The sequence below is a fragment of the Symphalangus syndactylus genome, chromosome 6 (assembly GCF_028878055.3).
Source record: "Symphalangus syndactylus isolate Jambi chromosome 6, NHGRI_mSymSyn1-v2.1_pri, whole genome shotgun sequence".
NCBI lineage: Eukaryota > Metazoa > Chordata > Mammalia > Primates > Hylobatidae > Symphalangus > Symphalangus syndactylus.
In genome coordinates this window covers 142,923,482-142,947,975 of record NC_072428.2, presented here as the reverse complement: position 1 = coordinate 142,947,975, position 24,494 = coordinate 142,923,482, and the positions used below count along the sequence as shown (strand labels likewise).

The following is a 24,494-nucleotide window of genomic DNA, read 5'->3' as shown; positions in this document are numbered from 1 at the left end:
CAGTCCCTCGTAGACCCAACAGTCTATGGCTCTATGAAACAATAAAAAGAGAATTCTCCTCCATTGAAAAGCTGAGAGAAAACTGCTCTCCACTAAAGGTTCAAAACTCAGCTGTAGGTTGTCAGAAAGAGAGACAGAAGCAAAAAACGGATGGGCTATGTGAGGTCTTACTTTAAGCCATGTGTTTTTAATATGTTGACAATATTTCTCAGTATTTATTACCAGAAACATCTTTCTATTGGTTATTGATAGATACCACACACAAATGCAGCTGCAGTCAGGTAAGTGTAAGAAATGCAGAATAAAAAAGTTAAATGAGAACAAGACTAAATTCCCTGAGAATTCCTGTAACTATGTGCATTACATCTTCTAAAGGGGGGATAATAATAATGCTATTGTAAAGTGTACCGTTCTTTACATTTTAGTATTTCTGAAGCAGTTTCATGTTTAAGCTGATTTATGCATTGCAGATGTGTGTGTGACCATTTATCCCCAAAGGCTGTGTGTTAGGGTTACTTAGAGGTATAGAACTAATAGGATGTGTGTTTGTGTGTGTGTATATATAATATATATATAAAATATATATCTCATATATGATATATAATACATTATATAATACATAATATATATACATTATATATGTATATATTATATACATGTATTATATATAATGTACATTATTCATATTATATATAATGTATTTTATCACTGCATAAAAAATTATCACAAATGTAGCAGTGTAAAATCACACCCATTTAGAGGCTTACAGGTTGTGAAGTCACACCAGTCACATCTAAGTTTACTGCTAGATATCACATAAAATGTAGCTGTAGTCAGGTAAGTGTAAGAAATGCAGAAAAAATACATATATATGAGTTTATTAAGTATAAACTTACAGGATCACAAGGTCCCACAATAGGCTGTCTGCAAGCTTGAGGATCAAGGAGAGCCAGCCTGAGTCTCGAAACTGAAGAACCTGGAGTCTGAGGTTTGAGGGCAGGAAGCATCCAGCATGGGAGAAAGATATAAGCTGGGAGGCTAGGCCAGTCTCGCTTTCTCATCTTTTTCTGTCTGCTTTATATTCCCTGGCAGCTGATTAGATTGTGCTCACCAGTGGGCTGGAGAAGGCAGAGTGGGTCTGCCTTCTCCAGCCCACTGACTCAAATGTTAGTCTCTTTTGACAACACCCTCATAGACACACCCAGCATCAATACTTTGCGTCCTTCAATCCAATCAAGTTGACACTCAGTATCAACCATCACAAGCTGCTATGAAATTGATGACACAACTAACAATTAATGAAGTCAGACACAACAGGGCATAGCACAGCAGCCCAGAAATGAGCAATAGCAAGGCCACAGCCACCCCTGGGCTGTGGGTGCACAGGGAGGAGACTGTGATGACACCCCTCAAGCAGAGTGTGCGTGTCTTGGGAGCTGGGACCTTAGTGGGAGGCTTAGTACATTAACACTGGGGTCATGGTGGGAGGCACTGCCTGGCAGGAGTGGGAACCTGTGGTAGGAGGAGCCACTGCCAGAGACCCTGCCTGTAACAGAGGGAGGGGGATGCTCCCTGGCACGAGTCTCCCACTGGCTGAATCAAGCCAGAAACCAACTGGCAACAAAACCCAGGAAACCTGGGTTTCAAAGGACAGAACCTTCAAACAGAGAAGAGTGGGGACAGAACAAGGAATGCAGAACATGCCAGAAAGGCCTGGGACACGTCGGGAAAGGAGGGAAAGCATTTCGGGGTGCTGTCTGCTAAATTTTTCTGTGTGACAGGACGGGGACACCCAGGGCAGAAGGAAAGGCTGCCTTCCCCTTCGCATGACTCCACAGTGCAGCCACCCTCCCGGAAATCGCAGCGCAGTCAACTCAGCAGATGAGCACACTGTCCACAAGGGCCACACGTCTATCAAGCCCAAAAGGTGAAGGGAGATTGGAGGGCAAAGCCATGAACTGATGAATCTACTTCCTACAGGTGGGGGTAGATTAGGATGCTAAAGGATGGGTTTTGGGGGCAGTCAGAACAAACCTCAGGGGGACAAAGATAGCCACACTAAGGCGAGTGTAAAAGCCAGCAGCAGCTTTCCCTGCAGACAGGGTTCAGGAAGTAGAAAGAACACCAACCAGGTACGCGGCAGGGATCCACCCGGTAGCAGGAAGGCTTGGGAAGTTCAGAGGATGAATCCAACTGAACAGACAGTCACACCGAGGACCATCAATTTTGGCTCAGCCATGCGGAGTTAGGTTACCGGGCACTAAAACCAAGGCATGGGTGCAGAAAGGGCTTCAGGATGATAAGCAGAGGCCAGGGCAGCCCTGGATCCTACAGAGCCAGAGCGAGTGGCCAGCCAGATTCCCAAGCCATTGGTTCCACAGAGACCTGCTGGGAGTGGGTAGACTAATGAGTAAGAACTTGGGCCAGAGTCGGGAGACAAGGTGAGAATCCAGCACCAGGCCCCTCAGGCAGAAGACCCAGCAGGCCCTGCAAGGCTGACTCAGAGATCAGCTGCAGAAGGCCTGGTGGATCCTGGGTTCCTTACGATGCTCTGTGCTCTGCTCCAGGCCACTATCATAAACTCCGGAGGCCAAGTTGCAAATGGACCCAGGGGTAGCAGTTAAGCATGCACTATTGCCAGGGTTAGAGGATACAGACGCAAGGGACAGGGCTATGGGACCTTAGGCAAGAGGCCACACAGCACGATCTCATTTGTAAAATGAAGGTGTTGGATATTTGGACTGTTTGGAAAGATTATTTCTAAGATCAGTTCAGCCCCAAGATGGGCATTGTTTTGTAGCAGTAGTGGCTAACTGGAATTATATGCACTGTTAGTGGCCAGTATTGTTTGTCAGGAGCCAGACTTGTGAAGTGTCATTGCATTTGTCAAGTGTCATTGCAGTTGTCAAATTCTTCCTCCGTTATTCCAACTCAGACTTCAAACGGCCCCTTCTGTTGAGTGTAGCTGGCCTCTGCCTCCCCGCTTCACCAAACACGTTATCTGCATGGAGATCTACTCATAAATGTAAATAAGGAAAGAAGCACCAGCTATATCTCTATACATAATTCATTTGCGCAATAATGGAATGAAAAGCACATAATATTTCACCATTAAAGTTTTATGGGATGATGGTGAATAGGCATTTCTGATTTAAAAAAATACATTCTCGTAATTTAAATAGCTTTTTAAAATTAATAATTGCTTGAAGCACTTGGAAGGATGCCTGATAAGTAATTCTCAATTTTTCTTTTATTTTTAATAAACCCAACTATTCAATTGAAAAATTAAAAAGAAGAAACATTAGACTATGTAATGAAGTTTAATTCGGAGATTATTTCTTAATCCCATTGTACTGGAACAAAGTTATAGGTGGTTCATATCATCTGCAGATTACTTCTTGCAAGGTTTAAGATGAATACCAGTAAACATTTTATAACAACCTTCAAGGAAATTCTCTGCTTTCAGCAGAAATGAAACAATGACAAATTAAATATATTAACGTGGAAATGTTTGGCTTCCCAAATAGTGTACAAGCATACTTCAGGGATATTGCAGGTTCAGCTCCTGACCACCACACTACAGTGAATATTGCAATAAGGCAAGTCACGGGCATTTCTTGGTTTCCAAGTGTATATAAAAGTTATGTTTACATTATACTTTAGTCTATTAAGTTTGCAATAGCATTATGTCTAAAATACAATGTGTATACCTTAATTTTAAAATATTTTCTTGCTAAAAATCCTATTAGCTGAGACTTCAGAGAGTTGTAATCTTTTTTCTGGTGGAGGGTCTTGCTCAATGTTGATGGCTGCTGACTGATCAGGGTGGTGGGGTGGGGTGACTGTGGCAATTTAAAAAAATAAGACAAAAGTCCAGGTGTGGTGGCTCATGCCTATAATCCCAGCATTTTGGGAGGCTGAGGTGGGTGGATCAGTTGAAGTCAGGAATTCAAGACTAGCCTGGCCAACATGGTGAAACCCCATCTCAACTAAAAATACAAAAATTAGCCAGATGTGGTGGTGGATGCCTGTAATCCCAGCTATGCAGGAGACTGAGGCACGAGAGTACTTGAACCCTGGGAGGCAGAGGTTGCAGTGAGCCAAGATCGTACCACTGCACTCCAGCCTGGGTGACAGAGCAAGACTCAGCCTTAAAAAAAAAGAAAAAAGAAAAAAGACAACAAGGTAGCTTGCCACATTGATTGATTTTTACACTTTCATGAAAGATTTCTCTACAGCACGTGATGCTATCTGATAGCATTTTGCCCACAGTAGAACTTACTTTGAAATTGGAGTCAATCCTCACAAACCCTGCCACTGCTTTATCAACTAAGTTAATATAATATTCTAAATCCCTTGTTGTTATTTCCACAATGTTCCCAGAATCTTCACCAGGAGTAGATTGCATCTCAGGGAACCACTTTCTTTGCTTCTTCCTAAGAGCAACTTCTCATCCATTCAAGTTTTATCATGACATTGTAACAATTCAATCACATCTTCAGGCTCCACTTCTCATTCTAATTCTCTTGCCGTTTCCATCACATCTGCAGTTATTTCCTTTACCGAAGTCTTGAACCCCTCAAAGTCATACATGAGTGTTGGAATCAACTTCTTCCAAGCTCCTGGTAATGCTGTTTTTTTTTTTAACCTCTTCCCATGAATTACAAATTTCCTAATTGCACCTAGATATCTTTTCCAGAAGGTTTCCAATTTACTTTGCCCAACAAGATCCATGGAGGAATCACTATCTATAGCAGCTATAGCCTTATGAAATATACTTATCAAATAATAAGACTTGAAAGTCAAAATCAGTACCATGCTGTTTTGGTTATCGTAGCCTTATAAGTATAGTTTGAAGTCCAGTAGCATGTTGCCTCCAGCTTTGTTCTTTTTATTTAGGATGGTCTGGGCTATACAGGCTCTTTCTTGTTTCATATGAATTTTTAAAACAGGCTTTTTCTAATTCTGTGAAGCATGTCAATAGTAGTTTAATGGGAATAGCATTGAATCTATTACTTTGGGTAGTATGGCCATTTTCATGATATTAATTCTTCCTCTCCATGAGCATGGAATATTTTTCCGTTTGTTTGTGTCCTCTTTGGTTTCCCTGAGCAGTGGTTTATAGTTCTCCTTAAAGAGGTCCTTTATGTCCCTTGTTAGCTGTATTCCTAGACATTTTATTATCTTTGTAGCAATTGTGAACGGCAGTTCATTCATGATTTGGCTGTCTGCTTGCCTGTTGTTGGTGTGTAGAAATTCTTGTGTCTTCCGCACATTGATTTTGTATCCTGAGACTTTGCTGAAGTTGCTTATCAGCTTAAGAAGCTTTGGGGGCCGAAACAATGGTGTTTTCCAGACATATAATCATGTCATCTGCAAACAAACACATTTTGACTTCCTTCCTTACTATTTGAATACTCTTTATTTACTTCTCTTGCCTGATTGCCTTGGGCAGAACTCCCAATATTACATTGAATAGGAGAGGTGAGAGAAAGAATCCTTGTCTTGTGCCAGTTTTCAAGGGGGATGCTTCCAGCTTTTGCCCATTCAGTATGATAATGGCTGTGGGTTTGTCATAAATGGCTCTTATTATTTGAGGCATGTTCCTGGTATGAAAAAAGACACATAAACCAATGGAACAGAATAGAAATAAGATCATACATCTACAACCATCAGATCTTTGACAAACCTGACAAAAACAAGCAATGAGTAAAGGATTTCCTATTTGATACACAGTGCTCTGAAACTGGTTATCCATTTGCAGAAAATTAAAACTGGACCCCTTCCTCACACCTTATACAAAAATTAAATCAAGATAGACCACAGACTTAAATATAAAACCCAAAACTATAAAAACCCTAGAAGAAAATCTAGGTAATAGCATTCAAGACATAGGCATGGGCAAAGATTTAATGATGAAACCACCAAAAGCAATTGCAACAAAAGTAAAAATTGATAAATGGTATCTAATTAAACTAAAGAGCTTCTGCACAGCAAAACAAACTATTGTCAGAGTGAACAGGCAATCTCCAGAGTGGGAGAACATTTTTGCAACCTATTCCATCTGACAAAGAACTAATATCCAGAATCTGCAAGGAAATCAAACAAATTTACAAGAAACAAACAACCCCACCAAAAAGTGGGCAAAGGATATGAACAGACACTTCTGAAAAGAACACATTCATGCAGCCTACAAACATATGAAGAAAAACCCCAACATCATTGATCATTAGAGAAATGCAAATCAAAACCACAATGAGATACCATTTTACACCAGTCAGAATAGCGATTATTAAAAAGTCAAGAAACAACAGATGCTGGCAAGGTTGTGGAGAAATAGGAACACTTTTACACTGTTGATGGGAATGTAAATTAGTTCAACCATTGTGGAAGACAATGTGGTGATTTCTCAAAGATCTAGAACCAGAAATACCATTTGACCTAGCAATCCCATTACTGGGTATATACCCAAAGGAATATAAGTCATTTTATTACAAAGATACATGCACACGTATGTTCATTGCAGCACTATTTACAATAGCAAGGACATGGAATCAACCCAAATGCCCATCAACTATAGACTGGATAAAGAAAATGTGGCACACATGCACCATGGAATACTCTGCAGCCATGAAAATAAATGAGATCATTTCCTTTGCAGGGACAATGGATGGAGCTGGAAGCCATTATCCTCAGAAAACTAAGGCAGGAACAGAAAATCAAACACTGAATATTCTCACTTACAAGTGACAGGTGAACAATGAGAACACATGGGCACGGGGAGGGGAACAACACACACTGGTGCCAGTCTGGGAGTGGGGTGGGGGGAGGGAGAGTATTAAGAAAAATAGCTAATGCATGCTGGACTTAATACCTAGATGATGGGTTGATAGGTACAGCACACCACCATGGTACACGTCTACCTATGTAACAAACCTGCACATCATGTACATGTACCCCAGAACTAAAAATTTAAAAAAAAAAAGTCAAAATCACTCTTTGATCCATGGACTGCAGAGTAGATGTTGTGTTAGCAGGCATGAAAACAATATTCATCTCCAGTGGAGTTCTTGGCTGACTAGGTCTATTGTCAATGAGCAGTATATTTTTAAAGGAAACTTTTCTTCTAAGCAGTAGGTCTCACCAGTGGGCTTAAAATATTCAGTAAATTATGTTGTAAATGAATGTGCTCTCATCCAGGTTTTGTTGTTTCATTTCTAGAGCACAGGCAGTATTAATTTAGCATAATTTTAAGGGTCCTAGGATTCTTGAAATAGTACATGAGCATTGGCTTTAACTTAAAGTAACCAGCTACATTATCCCCTGACAAGAGAGTCAGCCTGCCTTTTAAAGCTTTGAAGCCAGGCCTTGACTTCTCTCTAGCTAGGAAAGTTCTAGATGGCATATTTTTCCAGTAGAAGGCGGTTTTATTGACATTCAAAATGTATTGTTTAGTGCAGCCACCTTCATCAGTGATCGTAGCTAGATCTTCTGGATAACTTGCTGCAGCTGCTCCATCAGCACTTGCTGCCTCACCTTCCACTTTTATGTTCTGGAAATGGCTTTTTCCCTTAAACCTCATGAACCAACCCTATGCTACCTTCCAACTTTTCTTCTACACCTCCCTCACCTCTCTCAGCCTCCATAGAATCGAAGAGAGTTAGGGATTTGTTCTAGATTAAGTTTTGGCTTAAGAGGATGTTATGGCTAGTTTGATCTTTTATCTAGATGCTAAAATTGTCCCCCTATCAGCAAGAAAGCTATTTCTCTTTCTTATCACTCATGTGTTCACTGAAGTAGCACTTTTAAAATTCCCTTCAAGACATATTCCTTTGCATTCACAACTTGGCTAGCTGTTTGCTGCAAGAGATCTAACTTTTGGTCCATCTCAGCTTTCTACATGCCTTCCTCACTAATCTTTACCATCCTAGCTTTTGATTTAAAGTGAGATATGTGACTCTTCCTTTTACTTGAACACTTAGTGACCACTGGAGGGTTACTAATTGCCCTAATTTCAATATCATTGTGTCTCAGGGAACAGCGAGGCCCAAGGAGAGGAACAGAGACAGGGAATGGCTGGTCAGTGGAGCAGTGAGAACATACACAGCATTTATGGATTAAGTTTGCCATCATATATTGGCATGGTATGTGAAGCCTCAAAAGAATCACAATAGTAACTTCAAGAGCAACTGATTGCAGATTCCCATAACAGATACAATAATAATGAAAAGGTCTGAAATATTGTGAGAATTACCTAAATGTAACACAGAGACATGAAATGAGCACATGCTGTTGGAAAAGTGGCTCCAGTAGACTTGCTCCATGCAGCGTTGCCACAAACCTCCGATGTGTAAAATTGCAGCATTTGTGAAGTGCAGTACAGCGAGGCTCAATACAATGAGGTGTGCCCATGTGCCTCCTCATCTACACCACTTAAAATCCATGTGAAGTAGGAAAGAACATCTCACCATTTATTGCACAGACCCCTTTCATCTACCCACTATTCACCTCACAGTCGAAGAAGCTGAATATTCAAAAGATCTTTTCAGTGCCTTCTGCAGGGTTCTGTTATGGGGTAAGGACGGAGGTTGTTCTGGAGTTCAGTCTAGTGAGTCTCATCACACTTACTGTTGTCTGAATACTGGTGTCCCCTGAAATTCATATGTTGAAATCCTAAGCCCTCGGGTGATGAGATTAGATGGGGCCTTCGGGAGGTGCTTAGGCCATGAGGGTGGAGTCCTTGTGAATGAGATTTGTGCCCTGATAAAAGAGACGTGGGAGAGCTGTTTGTCCTTTCCCTTGGGTGAGGATGTAGTGAGAAGGCACCATCTGTGAACCGGAAAGTGGGCCCTCACCACACACCAAATCAGCCTGGTCTTGGACTTCCCAGCCTCCAGAAATTTAAGAAATAAATTTCTGTTGTTTATTAGCCACACAGTCTATGGTATTTTGTGATAGCAGCCCCAATGAACTGAGGCAACACCTTACTCCTCTTCTGGTGCCTTTAGAAAGTTGCACCCTCTTTAGAGATCTCCATCAAATTCATGAGACTAAGCCATCTTCAAGGTCCCTAGCTTGTCCCCTGGAGAATGGATTCAATTAGCCCCATTCAGAGTCAGTCATGTCAATTTAAGAACACCCTCTAACTGACTGCTGCTTTTTCCCTGACCTGAAGCTTAACATGCAAAGAAATCCACAGAAAACACACTCTGACTCCAAATGATCGCCAGTGGGGTCCAATATCTGTACCAATTTTTTTTTAAAACAGCCTGATTATACTTTGGACAAGCCATTTAAATGAGGGTCTGGTCCCCTGGCAAAGACATGATCTGAGCTACCTGGAGTGTTCCTAGGAGAGTGAAGGATGCCTACCTGTGCCCCTCCACAGCTCCTCTGCTCTCCAAGGTCACCAGCCCATCACTTGCCACCAATGCTGATCGGCTCACCCCAGAAATATAAATCCCTCTGATTTCTAGGGAATGAAGGAGCAGTGGTGATTTCAGAAACGATTCTTTTTATTGCCTTTTGATATTCATTTTTTTGTCTGAAATCACTCAAAAGCCCATGGTTATAATTAGCCAAGGTCAAGGAGCATCAGATATACAAGCAAGGTCCAAGCTACTAGTCACTCTAGCAGTTTTCAGTGCAAGGGCCTCTGCCCAATAACTCTTGGTTTCCTCTGCTTCCTGGCATGTCCTTTGGCACCAGTAGGTATTTTAAAAAGCTGGACTGCAACTTTCTATCAATTTCTAGATCTGTTCCTGCTGCTGGTGAAGCTGCTTCCAATTAACCAATGTTTCAATTCTTAGAAACACAAACAGAGATGAGGCAGATGCAGGATACCAGAAATGAGAGCACTTGGAAATGGAAGGAATGTTGATGTGGTGAACTCAGAGACACACAGGGCAGATTTTCATACAATATGTCCTAGGTTGGCCCCTCACAGTGCCTGGAAGGAATGCCATTTGCATTTTTAAAATTATGAATGATTTCAAGCATGCTGAGTGTATTAGTACATTCTTACACTGCTAATAAAGACATACCTGAGATTAGATAATTTATAAAGGAAAGAGGTTTAATTGACTCATAGTTCCACAGGGCTGGGGAGGCCTCAGGAAACTTATGATCATAGCGGAAAGGAAAGCAAACACGTCCCTCTTGTGTGAAGGGCAGCAGCAAGGAGAAGTGCAGAGCAAAGTGGGGAAAACCCCTTATAAAACCATTAGATCTCATGAGAACTTACTATCATGAGAACAGCATGGGGGGACTGCACCCATGATCTAATCACCTCCTATGAGGTCACTTCCCCAACACATGGGATTATGATTTGTATTACAATTCAAGATGAGATTGGGTTGGGACACAGAGCCAGACCATATCATTCTGCTCCTAGTCCTGCCTTAATCTCATATTTCTCATATTTCAAAACACAACTGTGACTTCCCAACAGTTCCCTAAAGTCTTAACTCATTTCAGCATTAACCCAAATTCCAAGTCCATAGGCTCATCTGAGACAAGGCAAGTTCTTTCTGCCTATGAGCCTGTAAAATCAAAAGCAAGTTAGTTACTTCCTAGATACAATCGTGGTTCAGGAATGGGGTAAATACACCCATTCCAAATGGGAGAAATTGGTCAAAACAAAGGGGCTATATGCCCCATGAAAGTCCAAAATACAATAGGGCAGTCATTAAACCTTAAAACTCCAAAGTGATCTCCTTTGGCTCCGTGTCTCACATCCAGGTCATGCTGATGTAAGAAGTGGGCTCCCATGGCTTTGGGCTGCTCCGTCCCTGTGGCTTTTCAGGGGACAGCCCCCCTCCCAGCTGCTTTCATGGGCTGGCATTGAATGTCTGTGGCTTTTCCAGGTGCACGGTGCAAGCTGTCAGTGGATCTACCATTCTGGGGTCTGGAGGATGATGGCCCTCTTCTCACAGCTGTACTACGCAGTGCCCCAGTGGGGACTCTGTTTGGGGGCTCCCATGTTGCATTTTTCTTCCACACTGCCCTAGCAGAGGTTCTCCATGCAGGCTCCACCCCTGCAGCAAACTTCTGCCTGGATATCCAGGCATTTGCATACATCCTCTGAAATCTAGGTGGAGGTTCCCCAACCTCAGTTCTTGAATTCTGTGCACCCACAGGCCCAACACCACATTTAAGCCACCAAGGCTTGGGGCTTGCACCCTCCAAAGTAATGGCCTGAGCTTTACCATGGCCCCTTTTAACCATGGTTGGAGCCGAAGCATCTGGGACACAGGGCACCATGTCTTGAGGCTGCATAGAGCAGGGGGACCCTGATACCAGCCCATGAAACCATTTTTACCTCCCAGCCCTCTGTGCCTGTGATAGGAGGGGCTGCTGTGTAGGTCTCTGACATGCCCTGGAGGCATTTTCCCCATTGTTTTGGTGATTAATATTATGCTTTTGGTTACTTATGCAAATTTCTACAGCAGGCTTGACTCTCTCCCCAGAAAATGGGTTCTTCTTTTCTATTGCATAGTCAGGCTGCAAATTTTCTTCTCTTTTTTTCTTTTTTTTTTTTTTCTCAGATGGAGACTTGCTCTTTGACCATGCTGGAGTGCAGTGGTGCGATCTTGGCTCACTGCAACCTCTGACTCCCTAGTTTAAATGATTCTTCTTCCTCAACCTGCTGAGTAGCTGGGATTACAGGCATGCACCACCACGCCCAGCTAATTTTTGTATTTTTAGTAGAGACAGGGTTTCACCGTGTTGGTGACCAGGATGGTCTTGATCTCCTGACTTCATGATCCGCCTGCCTTGGCCTCCCAAAGTGCTGGGATTACAGGCGTGAGCTACTGCACCTGGCCCAGGCTGCAAATTTTCTAAACATTTATGCTCTGCTTCCTCTTGAACACTTTGCCACTTAGAAATTTCTTTCACCAGATACCCTAAATCTTCTCTCTCAAGTTCAAAGTTCTACAGATCTCTAGGGCAGGGGCAAAATGCCACCGGTCTCTTTGCTTAGGCATAGCAAGAATTACCTTCATTCCCATTCCCAACAAGTTCCTCATCTCCATCTGAGACCAACTCAGCCTGGACTTCATTGTCCATATCATGATCAGCATTTTGGTCAAAGCCATTCAATAAGTCTCTAGGGAGTACCAAATTTTTCCACATCTTCCTGTCTTTTCCTGAGCCCTCCACACTGTTCCAACCTCTGCCTGTTACCCAGTTCCAAAGTCACTTTCATATTTTCGGCTATCTTTACAGCTGCACACCACTACCTGGTACTAATTTACTGTATTAGTCCATTCTCATACTGCTAATAAGGAATTACCCAAGGCTGGGTAATTTATAAAGGAAAGAAGTTTAACTGACTCACAGTTCTGCAGGGCTGGGGAGGCCTCAGGAAACTTTACAATCATGGCAGAAGGGAAAGCAAACACATTCTTCTTCACAGGGCAGCAGGAAGGAGAAATGCACAGTGAATGGGAGAAAACCCCTTATAAAACCATCAGATCTCATGAGAACTCACTCACTATCACTAGAACAGCATGGGGGGAGCCCCCATAGTGATCTAATCACCTCCTGCAAGTTCCTTCCTACAACACGTGGGGATTACAATTTGGATCACAATTCAAGATGATATTTGGATGGGGACACAGAACCAGACTGTATCACTGAGGATAATTGAAGAAGTTTCCATCCTGTGCCTACGCTGTACTATGATGTGGTGGACACTTCCACAAGACTTGGCCCTCAGCTCCAGCAACCATCACAGTTATGCTGAGAGAAGGGATTTACTATATGACTTTTAAACATGAGACAACACAGTCAACTCAGCCTTTGGGTTACTACTTAAAGATTCCTCTGATTTTAACTGATTTTAATTACTTGAAATGGATATAACTAATTAAACACATTAACTAAACATCCTCAAATAGCAGTTGGGGAGGGAAGAAAATACATATATACATATGCCTATTGACCTGAGTAAAGATATCCATTTTATACTGTGATCTCATGCACATGTGCATACACACATACATGACACAGACACACATGCACATGATACAAGACTTACTCTTACTAATCACCTTGTTTTCTAATGCTCTCTAGTCTTCACTATTCTATTTCATATTTTAAAAATCTTATGAGGAACTATGAATTGATTTCACAACCCACTAATGAATAGTATCTCATAGTTTGAAAAATTGTGATTTAGTTGATCCCTACTACCTGTTACAGATCAGACCGAATGAGCAAAGGCAACTAGAGAGGTGTTTGATGTGAAGATGAAGGAGGAAAAAAACCTCTCCAAAGCATTTGGTTGTCTGTTCACTCTGATGGTAGTTTCTTTTGCTGTGCAGAAGCTCTTTAGTTTAATTAGATCCCATTGTCAATTTTTGCTTTTGTTGCGATTGAAAAAGCCCTTTTCAAACACAGGATGGCACAAGGAAAAAGCCTTGCTAACAAGACGCCATCTCCTCCAACAGGGGATGAGGCATGTACTTGATGACACACCTAATATTAATCAAAGGAAAACAGAGCCGAACTGGGTATAGTGTTCTCATCAAGCACATGTCTGCAGGTTCTTTTGAATTAGGAGGGATGGATTGGTGTCATTATTGGAACCAACTGACTCTAGTTGATTAAAAGGCATTGAGCCTTCAGGTCATACTGTAGCGGTCCCTATTTCAGATGTCATCATTAGCCTTTCTTAAGGAAGAATGGAATCCTAAAACCTAATCTGGTTACAAAGAACAAATATAATCAATGCACCAAGTAATTCAACAGTTGTTCGTCGAGGGCCTTCTGTGTGCTTGGCATTGCTTAGCTATCATGTGGAATTTTAGATGAAACCCAAGACACCAAAGGTCTCTACCACTACCAGGTGAGATAGCAAAGAAGAGTGCTCTGAAGTTGACTGAACCTCAATTCTTGCACTTACAGAGTTAGTACAAAAGCATTTAGTTTTATATTTGTTTCCAGTATGCATCAATCTGAGAATTTTCCATTTATTTAGCCACTTATTTATTCAGAAAATATCTTTTGAAGATGTTCTAACTGTTAAACACTGTGCTAAGTAGTGGGATAAAATGGTGAATGAAAATAGAGTCCATCTGCTTATGTCTAGCATGGAAGAGAAACATTAAAATTGGAAAATTACAAATGTGAAAATGCTATACAGGAAATACGAGAGATACATGGTGCTACGGGAACATGAGAAAGAACACTTCCTTGAGAAATGGTACTGGATTCTAAAATAAAATAATGAAGTAAATTAAGAATGGGAGAGAGAATATTCGAGGCAGTATGTGCAAAGTCTCTGTAAGAAGAGGAAGTATAGTGAGTTTGAGCAACCACATTGGCCTTCTTTTGGTTTGAGGAGAGTGCTATAAAATTTGAAAAAAAATATATTAGATAGGGGAAAATATAGGGGCCATATTATGTTGAGTTTATTGGCCATGTTAAGGGTTTCTTTCTTTCTTTCTTTGTTCAAAGACCATTGGTATGCTCTTAACTGGCTTAAAACATCTTATTTAGTTTTCAAAAAGTTCACTCTGACAACAATTTCAGAATGTTTTTAGGGAAGCACAGACTGATTAGATGGGGGAACTCAGATTTATGCAAGTGAGAAATAATATCTTCTAAGGAGGCTGCGGTGGAGATAGAAGTACTCTAGACAAAGTTAAGAAGTATAGAATCAGTTGGTGAATGTTTTGTGTGAGCTAGGGGACTCAGTTATTTCCTTCTTTTCCCTTTCTTCCTTCCTTCCTTCCTTCTTTGCTTTCTGGGGTTTTTTGTATATGGAGGTACAATTGCATTCATTGAAAATATCTTCTAATTTTTTTGCATTGAATAATGAATGCATCATTGACAAAAGGCAATTACCCAAAAAGATGAGAACTTACTTCTAATCATTTTGTTCTATTGATCTCTGTGTGTATTTTCACACGAATGCTACATGTCTTAATAACTGCAGCTTTTTTCTGTAATAACTATAGCTTTATTAATATCTTGTTGTGGAGGCCCTAACACTGCTTGTTTACAAAATTATTTTGGCCATCCTAGGTCATTGTATTTTGATACAAATTTTAAGATAAGCTTGTCAGTTTCCACAAAAACAACTAAAAGAAATTTGATAACAATTGCACTGAATCTATAGGACAATATTGGAAAAATGTTCGTTAACAAATTGAGTCAATCTTTGAACACAATTATCTCTCCATTTATTTGTATTTTTATTTTCTCTCAACAGTTTTTTAGTTTCAGAGTTCAGTTCTTACCTCACAATTTTATTTTTGATGCTATTGTAGATGGAATTCTTTCCTTATTTGCATTATTGGACTGTGTGTTGCTAGCCTATAGAAATGTAATTAATTCAGTATATTGATCTTGCATCCTACAACCTTGCTAAATGTGCATATCAGATCTTTTTTGCAGATTGCATTGGATTTTCTGCAAACAAGATTATTTCATCTACAAAGATTATTTGTCTAGATTATTTCAAAGACAATATTATGACTTTAATTATTATAATTGCCTTGGAACTTCTTGCACCAGCCCAGTATCTACTAGTAGAAATAGTGGGAACAGAACGGTCCACATCTCCTAGTAAGGGGACAACACCCAGTCTTTCAACTTTATGTGTGATATTAACTGGTACTTTTTTCCTTTTTTTCCACAGATGCCCTTTTTCAGGCTAAATTCTCTTCCATTTCTAGATTGATGAGAATTTGTATGTGTTTTAAAATCATAAATGAATGTCGAATTGTATCAAATGTTTGTTCTATGTCTCTGAAATAATTATTTGATAATTTGGTATGTTGCATTAATTGACTTTCAAATGTTAACCAAACTTGCATTCTGAGAATATATTACACAAGGTCATAATGTATAATCTTATTCTGATACTGCCAGATTTGATTTGTTAATATTTTATTAGAGATTGTTGTGTCTATGTCCATAAAGGATACTGAAATAACATTTTATTTTCTTGAGATGTTTTTCTGGCTTGGTATCAGTGCAACACTGGCCTCATAGAAATAGCTAGGAAGTGTTTCCTCCTCTATTTTTTGAAAGGTGTTTGTATGATTGATATTATTTATTCTAGAGTTGTCCAATAGAAATAATAAATGAAGCCCTCCAAAGTTGGACTTTTCTTTATGAAGTAGTTTGAAATTACTAATGCAATTTATTTACTTGTTACAGGTCTATTTGCGTTTTCTATTTCTCCTTAAGTCAGTTTTGATTACTTGTGTCTTTTCATGAAATTGTCCATTTCCTCTAAATTTCTAAGTGTTTTTGCATAAAGTTGCTCATCATAATCCCCTAATATCCTGTTAATTTCTGCAGTCTGAGAGACATTGCTATCTTATTACTCATTTTAGTAATTTGTATCTTTCTTTTGTTTTTAGTAGATCTTGCTAAAAGCATAAAAGAGGACTCCAAATAATGTAGAAATAATAGATTAAAGATCAACCATAGGACTGAGATAGAACACCTGAAAAACATCTCACACGCACTCCAAGCTATAATCAAGACCTCATTGGAAAAGGCACATACAAAGCTTACTTGATGAATGAGAAGCTGCTGAGATTACTTGCTTAAATATGTCATTTGGGTTGCCAGAGAAAGCCACCCACAGGGATGTTCAGCACATTAGAGCTTGCAGTATAGTCTACTGATAGGGTCCTAAGAGAGGCCATTTATTGGTAGGTGTCTTGCTGGTGGAACTCCGCTGTAAATCATCTGCAGGAGATGCTAGTAGAAGTTGTTGGCTGTTGGAAGCTTCTGGCCACCAAAGAATCTGAAACTAGAACCTGGAGAAGTAATCTTCTGAAGGAATCAGATGTAGAAAAAATCAGACCCTGAAGAACTAGATATGGAGGAAACTTTATCCTGCAGGAATTTAGCACAGGAAAACAACAAGCTTTGTAAAAGCTGAATCTTAGAGAAAACTGCACCCTGCAGCAGTGTAGCACAAGAAAAACTGCAAGTGTTCAGGGCTCTAGAACTAGATAAAATCTTCTTTGCAGGATACTAGCAAGTGGGACATACTGGAAAAAGAAATATAACAGCCCTGTCTCCCCAGCATCCTTTACTGACAACCTTAACATTGGCCAACTGGCAGTGGTGAAATAGTAACAAAGCCCACCTCCATTATCACAGAGCTAAACAAAGATGGCTGTGAGCTCCTAGGCAATACATTGAAAACTAACACACAAGACATTTTGAAATGTTTGTTTTTATTTTCATTCAACTAATTTTGTAGTTTTCTGTTTTTTTCTTGACTAATATATTATTTGAAAGTGTGAATTGGAGTGGTGAGAGAGGGCATCCTTGCCTTGTGTCAGTTTCCAAGTGGAATGCTTTCAGCTTTTGCCCATTCAGCAAAATATTGGCTGTGGGTTTATCATATATTCAGCATAGTATTGGAAGTTCTGGCCAGGGCAATCAGGTAAAAGAAAGAAATAAAGAGTATTTAAATAGGAAGAGAGGAAGTCAAATTATCTTTGTTTGCAGGTACATGATCCCATATGTAGAAAACCCCATTGTCTCAGCCAAAAAGCTTCTTAAGCTGATAAGCAACTTCAACAAAGTCTTAGGATAGAAAATCAATGTGCAAACATCACTAGCATTCCTATACACCAACAAGCATGGGGAGAGCCAAATCGTGAATGAACTGCTATTCATAATTGCTACAAAGACAATAAAATACCCAGGAATACAGCTAACAAGGGAAGTGAAGGACCTCTTCAAGGAGAACTACAAACCACTGCTCAAGGAAATCAGAGAGAACACAAACAAATGGAAAAACATTCCATGCTCATGAAGAGGAAGAGTGAAATGAAAATGGCCATACTGCCCTAAGTAATTTATAGATTCAATGCTATTCCCTTTAAACTACCATTGATGTTCTTCACAGAATTAGAAAAAACTATTTTAAAATTCACAGGGAACCAAAATAGAGCCTATAGAGCCCAGATAACCTAAGCGAAAAGAAGAAAGCTGGAGGCATCACGCTACCTGACTTCACACTCTACTACAAGGCTACAGTAACCCAAACGGCATGGTACTGGTACAAAAACAGACACGAAGACCAGTGGAGCAGAATAGAGAACTCATAAATAAGACCACACATCTATAACCATCTGATCTTCAACAAACCTGACAAAAACAAGCAATGGAGAATGGATTCCCTATTCAATAAACTGGTTAGCCATATGCAGAAAATTGAATCTGGACCTCTTTCTTACATCTTATACAAAAATTAACTCAAGATGGATTAAAGACTAAAGTGTAAAACCCGAAACTATACAAACCCTAGAAGAAAATCTAGACAACATCATTCAGGACATAGGCACAGGTGAAGATTTTATGACAAAATACCAAAAGCAATTACAACAAAAGCAAAAGTTGACAAATGGGACCTAATTAAACTAAAGAGCTTCTGCACAGCAAACGAAACTATCATCAGAGTGAACAGACAACCTACAGAAAGGGAGAAAGTTTTTGCAATCTATCCATCTGACAAAGGTCTAATATCTAGAATCTACAAGTAACTTAAACAAATTTACAAGAGAAAAAACACTCTTATTAAAAAATGGTCCAAGGACATGAACAGACACTTCTTGAAAGAATGCATTCATGCAGCCAACAAACATATGAAAAAAAGCTCAACATCCCTGATCATTAGAGAAATGCAAATCAAAACAACAATGAGATACCATTTTATACCAGTCAGAATGGTGATTATTAAAAATTCAAAAAACAACAGATGCTGGTGAGGTTGTAGAGAAAAAGGAAAACTTTTACACCATTGCTGGGAATATAAATTAGTTCAACCATTATGGAAGACAGTGTGGAGATTCCTCAAAGATCTAGAAGCAGAAATACTATTTAACCTAGCAATCCCATTACTGGATATATACTCAAAGAAATATAAATTCTTTTATTATAAAGATACATGCACACATATGTTTTTGCAGCACTATTCACAATAGCAAAGACATGGAATCAACCCAAATGCCCATCAATGACAGACTGGATAAAGAAAATGTGGTACATATACACCATGAAACACTATGCAGCCATGAAAAGGAATGAGATCATGGCCTTTTCAGGGACATGGATGGAGCTGGAAGCCATTATCCTTAGCAAACTAATGCAGGAACAGAAAACCAAACACTTCATGTTCTCACTTACAAGTGGGAGCTGAACAATGAGAACACATGGACATAGGGAGAGGAACAACACACACTGGGGCCTGTCAGTGGTGTAGGGGAAGGGAGAGCATGAGGAAGAACAGCTAATGGGTCTTGGGCTTAATACCTAGGTGATTGGTTGATCTGTGCAGCAAACCACCGTGGTACACGTTTATCTATGTAACAAGCCTGCACATCCTGCACATGTAACGAAACTTATAAGTTGATTTAAAACTTTTTTTAAAACCCTGCGTGTTTTTAAATTTTCAAATATTTGGGGATATTTCAAATTTATTTTTGTTATTGATTTTTAAATTATCTTGCGGCCAGAAAGCATACTCTGTATGGTTTTTATTATTTTAAAGTTTTTGAGAGATTTTTTATGGTCTGGAACAGGGAATAGAGTATACCCTCAAGAAGCTCCAGGTTAGTATTAAGTCAAGTTGATTGACAGTGTTGTTCAAGCCTTCTATGTCCTTATTAATTATTTGTCTCGTTGTTTTATGCATTACTGAATGTAAAAATTTGGAGTATCCAATATCCACCTTAAATTGTTTGTCTGCATTTCTTTTCCTATCTGTCAGTTTTTACTTCATGTATTTTAGAACTTTGTTGTTAGATGTTTATACCTTAATTTTTTATTTTAAAAATTATTATTGACATATTTGCTCATATTTGTGGGGTACATGTAATATTTTGTTACATGCATAGCATGTAATGCCCAAGTCTCAGGGTATGTAGGGCCTCCATTACCTCAAGTATGTATCATTTCTATGTGTTGGGACCATTTCAAGTCCTCTCTTCTAGCTCTTTTAAAATATGCAATACATTGTTGTTAACTATATTCACCTACTCTGCTATTAAACATTAGAATGTATTCCTTCTATTTAACTGTATGTTTGCACCCATTAGCAAACATCTCTTCATCCCACCCTTCAACATTGCCAGCCTCTGAAAACTATCATTCTACTCTCCAACTCAATGCTATCAACATTTTTAGCTCCCACATATGAGTGAGCATAGGCAATACTTGTCTTTCTTTGCCTAGCTTATTTCACTTGACGTAATGACCTCCTGTTTCATCCATGTTACTGCAAATTACATGATTTCATTTTTGTATGGCCACTGCATATATATATAAAATAAATAATATATATGAAATATATAATATTATATATATAATATTTTCTTTATCCATTTGCCTAGTGTCGAACACTTAGGTTGATTCCATATCATTGCTATTGTGAATAGTGCTGCAATAAACATGAGGGTGCAGGGATATTTTGATAGGCTGATTTCTTTTTCACTGGATAAATACCCAGTAGTGAGAGATTGATGGATCTTTTGGTAGTTATAATGTTTAAAAAAAATCTCCATACTGTTTTCCATAGTGGCTGTAGTAATTTACATTCCCACCAATGGTATACGAGTTCCCTTTACTTTGTATCCATGCCATTTCCTGTTATTTTTGTCTTTTTAATAATAGTCATTCTAACTGGGATAAAATGATATCTTATTGTGGTTTTTATTTACATTTCTCTGATCATTAGTGATGTGAGCACTTTTCATATACCTGTTGTCCATTTTTATGTCTTCTTTTGAGAAATGTCTACTCGTGGCCTTTGCCTACTTTTTAACGTGATTATGTGTGTTTTTAGTGTTGAGTTCTTTGTCTATTCTGGATATTATTCCCTTATCAAATGAATAATTGGCAGATATTTTCTCCAGCTCAATAGGTTGTCTCTTCACCCTGTTGACTATTTCCCTTGCTGTGTAGAAGCTTTTTACTTTAATTAGCTCCCATTTGTCTACTTTTGTTTTTGCTGCATGTGGTTTTGAGGTCTTAGTCGTGAATTATTTGCCTAGACTAATGTCCAGAAGAGTTTTCCATAGTATTTTTATAGCTTCGGGTCTTACATTTAAGTCTTGAATCCATCTCATGTTAATTTTTTTATATATGGTGAGAGATAGGGGTCCAATTTCATTCCTCTGCATATGGATATCTAATTTTCCCAGCACTATTTGTTGAAGATGATGTCCTTTCCTCAGTGTATATCCTTGATGCCTTTGTCAAAATTTTGCTGTAAATACATGAATTCTATATTCTACTCCATTGGTCATGTGTCCATTTTTCCACCAATACCATGCCATTTTAGTTACTATAGGCTTATAATATATTTTGAAGTCAGGTAGTGTGATGCTTTCAGCTTTGTTCTTTTTGCTCAACACTGCTTTGGCTACTTGGGCTTTTTAGTTGTTTTATATAAACTCTGGGATTACTTTTTCTATTACTGTGAAAAATGATATTGGTATTTTGCTACAGATTGCATTAAATCCATAGATTTCTTTGAGTATTGTGACGTTAATACTGATTGTCAACTTGATTGGATTGAAGGATACAAAGTATTGATCCTGGGTGTATCTGTGAGGATGTTGCCAAAGGAGATTAACATTTGAGTCAGTGGGCTGGGAAAGGTAGATCCATCTTTAATCTGGGTAGGCACAATCTAATCAGCTGCCAGCACAGCTAGAATATAAGCAGGCAGAAAAATGTGAAGAGAGAGACTGGTCCAGCCTCCCAGCCTACCTCTTTCTCCCATGCTGGATGCTTCCTGCCCTCAAACATTGGACTCCAAGTTCTTCAGTTTTGGAACTCAAACTGGTTCTCCTTGCTTTTCAGCCTGCAGATAGCCCATTGTGGGACCTTATGATCACGTAAGTTAATACTTAATAAACATATATATATATATATTCATTCATTCTATTGGTTCTGTCCCTCTAGAGAACCCTAATACAGGTACTATCATTTTAAAGATGTTAATTTTTCCAAACCACGAGTGTGGAACACAAACTAACACTAATGAAAGAAGTTGATGAGGATACATACAAATGGAATGTGTTTGTTTGTATCCTCCTCAACTTCTTTCATTAGTGTTAGTTTTGCTTTCCTTGTAGAGATACTTCACCTCCTTGGTTAAATTTATTCCTACATATTTTAATTTCTGTGCCTATATAAATGAAATTTCCTTCTTGATATATTTCTCAGCTAGTTCATTATTGGTGTATAAAAACACTACTAATTTTTGTATATTGATTTTGTATCCTGCAACTTTAGTGAGTGTAATTATCAGATCTAAGGGCTTTTTGGTGGCATCTTTAGGTTTTTCTAAATTTAAGCAACGTCACCTGCAGATGGACAATTTAACTTTCTCTTTTTCCAATCTGAAAGACTTTAATTTCTTTCTCTTGCTTTATTGTTCTGGCTAGCATTTTCTTTCCTTTTTTTTTTTGTCTCAAGCTCATTTCAATTCATAAAACACCTTTTTTTTAATTATTATACTTTAGGTTTTAGGGTACATGTGCACAATATGCAGGTTTGTTACGTATGTATCCATGTGCCATGTTGTTTTGCTGCACCCATTAACTCATCATTTAACATTAGGTATATCTCCTAATGCTGTCCCTCCCCCTCCCCCCACCCAACAACAGTCCCCGGAGTGTGATGTTCTCCTTCCTGTGTCCATGAGTTCTCATTGTTCAATTCCCACCTATGAGTGAGAACATGTGGTGTTTGGTTTTTTGTCCTTGCGATAGTTTACTAAGAATGATGTTTTCCAGTTTCATCCATGTCCCTACAAAGGACATGAACTCATCATTTTTTATGGCTGCATAGTATTCCATGGTGTATATGTGCCACATTTTCTTTTTTTTTCTTTTTTTTTTTTTTATTATACTTTAGGGTTTTAGGGTACATGTGCACAATGTGCAGGTTTGTTACGTATGTATCCATGTGCCATGTTGATTTCCTGCACCCATTAACTCGTCATTTAGCATTAGGTGTATCTCCTAATGCTGTCCCTCCCCCCTCCCCCCACCCCACAACAGTCCCCAGAGCGTGATGTTCCCCTTCCTGTGTCCATGAGTTCTCATTGTTCAATTCCCACCTATGAGTGAGAACATGCGGTGTTTGGTTTTTTGTCCTTGCGATAGTTTACTGAGAATGATGTTTTCCAGTTTCATCCATGTCCCTACAAAGGACATGAACTCATCATTTTTTATGGCTGCATAGTATTCCATGGTGTATATGTGCCACATTTTCTTAATCCAGTCTATCGTTGTTGGACATTTGGGTTGGTTCCAACTCTTTGCTATTGTGAATAGTGCCACAATAAACATACGTGTGCATGTGTCTTTATAGCAGCATGATTTATAGTCCTTTGGGTATATACCCAGTAATGGGATGGCTGGGTCAAATGGTATTTCTAGTTCGAGATCCCTGAGGAATCGCCACACTGACTTCCACAATGGTTGAACTAGTTTACAGTCCCACCAACAGTGTGAAAGTGTTCCTATTTCTCCACATCCTCTCCAGCACCTGTTGTTTCCAGATTTTTTAATGATGGCCATTCTAACTGGTGTGAGATGGTATCTCACTGTGGTTTTGATTTGCATTTCTCTGATGGCCAGTGATGAGGAGCATTTCTTCATGTGTTTTTTGGCTGCATAAATGTCTTCTTTTGAGAAGTGTCTGTTCATGTCCTCTGCCCACTTTTTATGGGGTTGTTTGTTTTTTTCTTGTAAATTTGTTTGAGTTCATTGTAGATTCTGGATATTAGCCCTTTGTCAGATGAGTAGGTTGCAAAAATTTTCTCCCATTCTGTAGGTTGCCTGTTCACTCTGATGATAGTTTCTTTTGCTGTGCAGAAGCTCTTTAGTTTAATGAGATCCCATTTGTCGATTTTGGCTTTTGTTGCCATTGCTTTTGGGGTTTTAGACATGAAGTCCTTGCCCACGTCTATGTCCTGAATGGTATTGCCTAGGTTTTCTTGTAGGATTTTAATGGTTTTAGGTATAACATTTAAGTCTTTAATCCATCTTGAATTAATTTTTGTATAAGGTGTAAGGAAGGGATCCAGTTGCAGCTTTCTACATATGGCTAGCCAGTTTTCCCAGCACCATTTATTAAATAGGGAATCCTTTCCCCATTTCTTGTTTTTGTCAGGTTTGTCAAAGATCAGATAGTTGTAGCTATGCGGCATCATTTCTGAGGGCTCTGTTCTGTTCCATTGATCTATGTCTCTGTTGTGGTACCAGTACCATGCTGTTTTGGTTACTGTAGCCTTGTAGTATAGTTTAAAGTCAGGTAGCGTGATGCCTCCAGCTTTGTTCTTTTGGCTTAGGATTGACTTGGCGATGCGGGCTCTTTTTTGGTTCCATATGAACTTTAAAGTAGTTTTTTCCAATTCTGTGAAGAAAGTCATTGGTAGCTTGATGGGGATGGCATTGAATCTATAAATTACCTTGGGCAGTATGGCCATTTTCACG

At 39.2% G+C, this 24,494-nt stretch overlaps 1 protein-coding gene across 1 annotated transcript in view; it reads right to left on the bottom strand.

Annotated features, from left to right (window-relative positions):
- The window catches only part of ACTR3B (actin related protein 3B), a 1,022,733-nt gene that overhangs the window by 256,482 nt on the left and 741,757 nt on the right, over nucleotides 1-24,494 (bottom strand). The gene's annotated exons all lie outside the window — the stretch shown is intronic.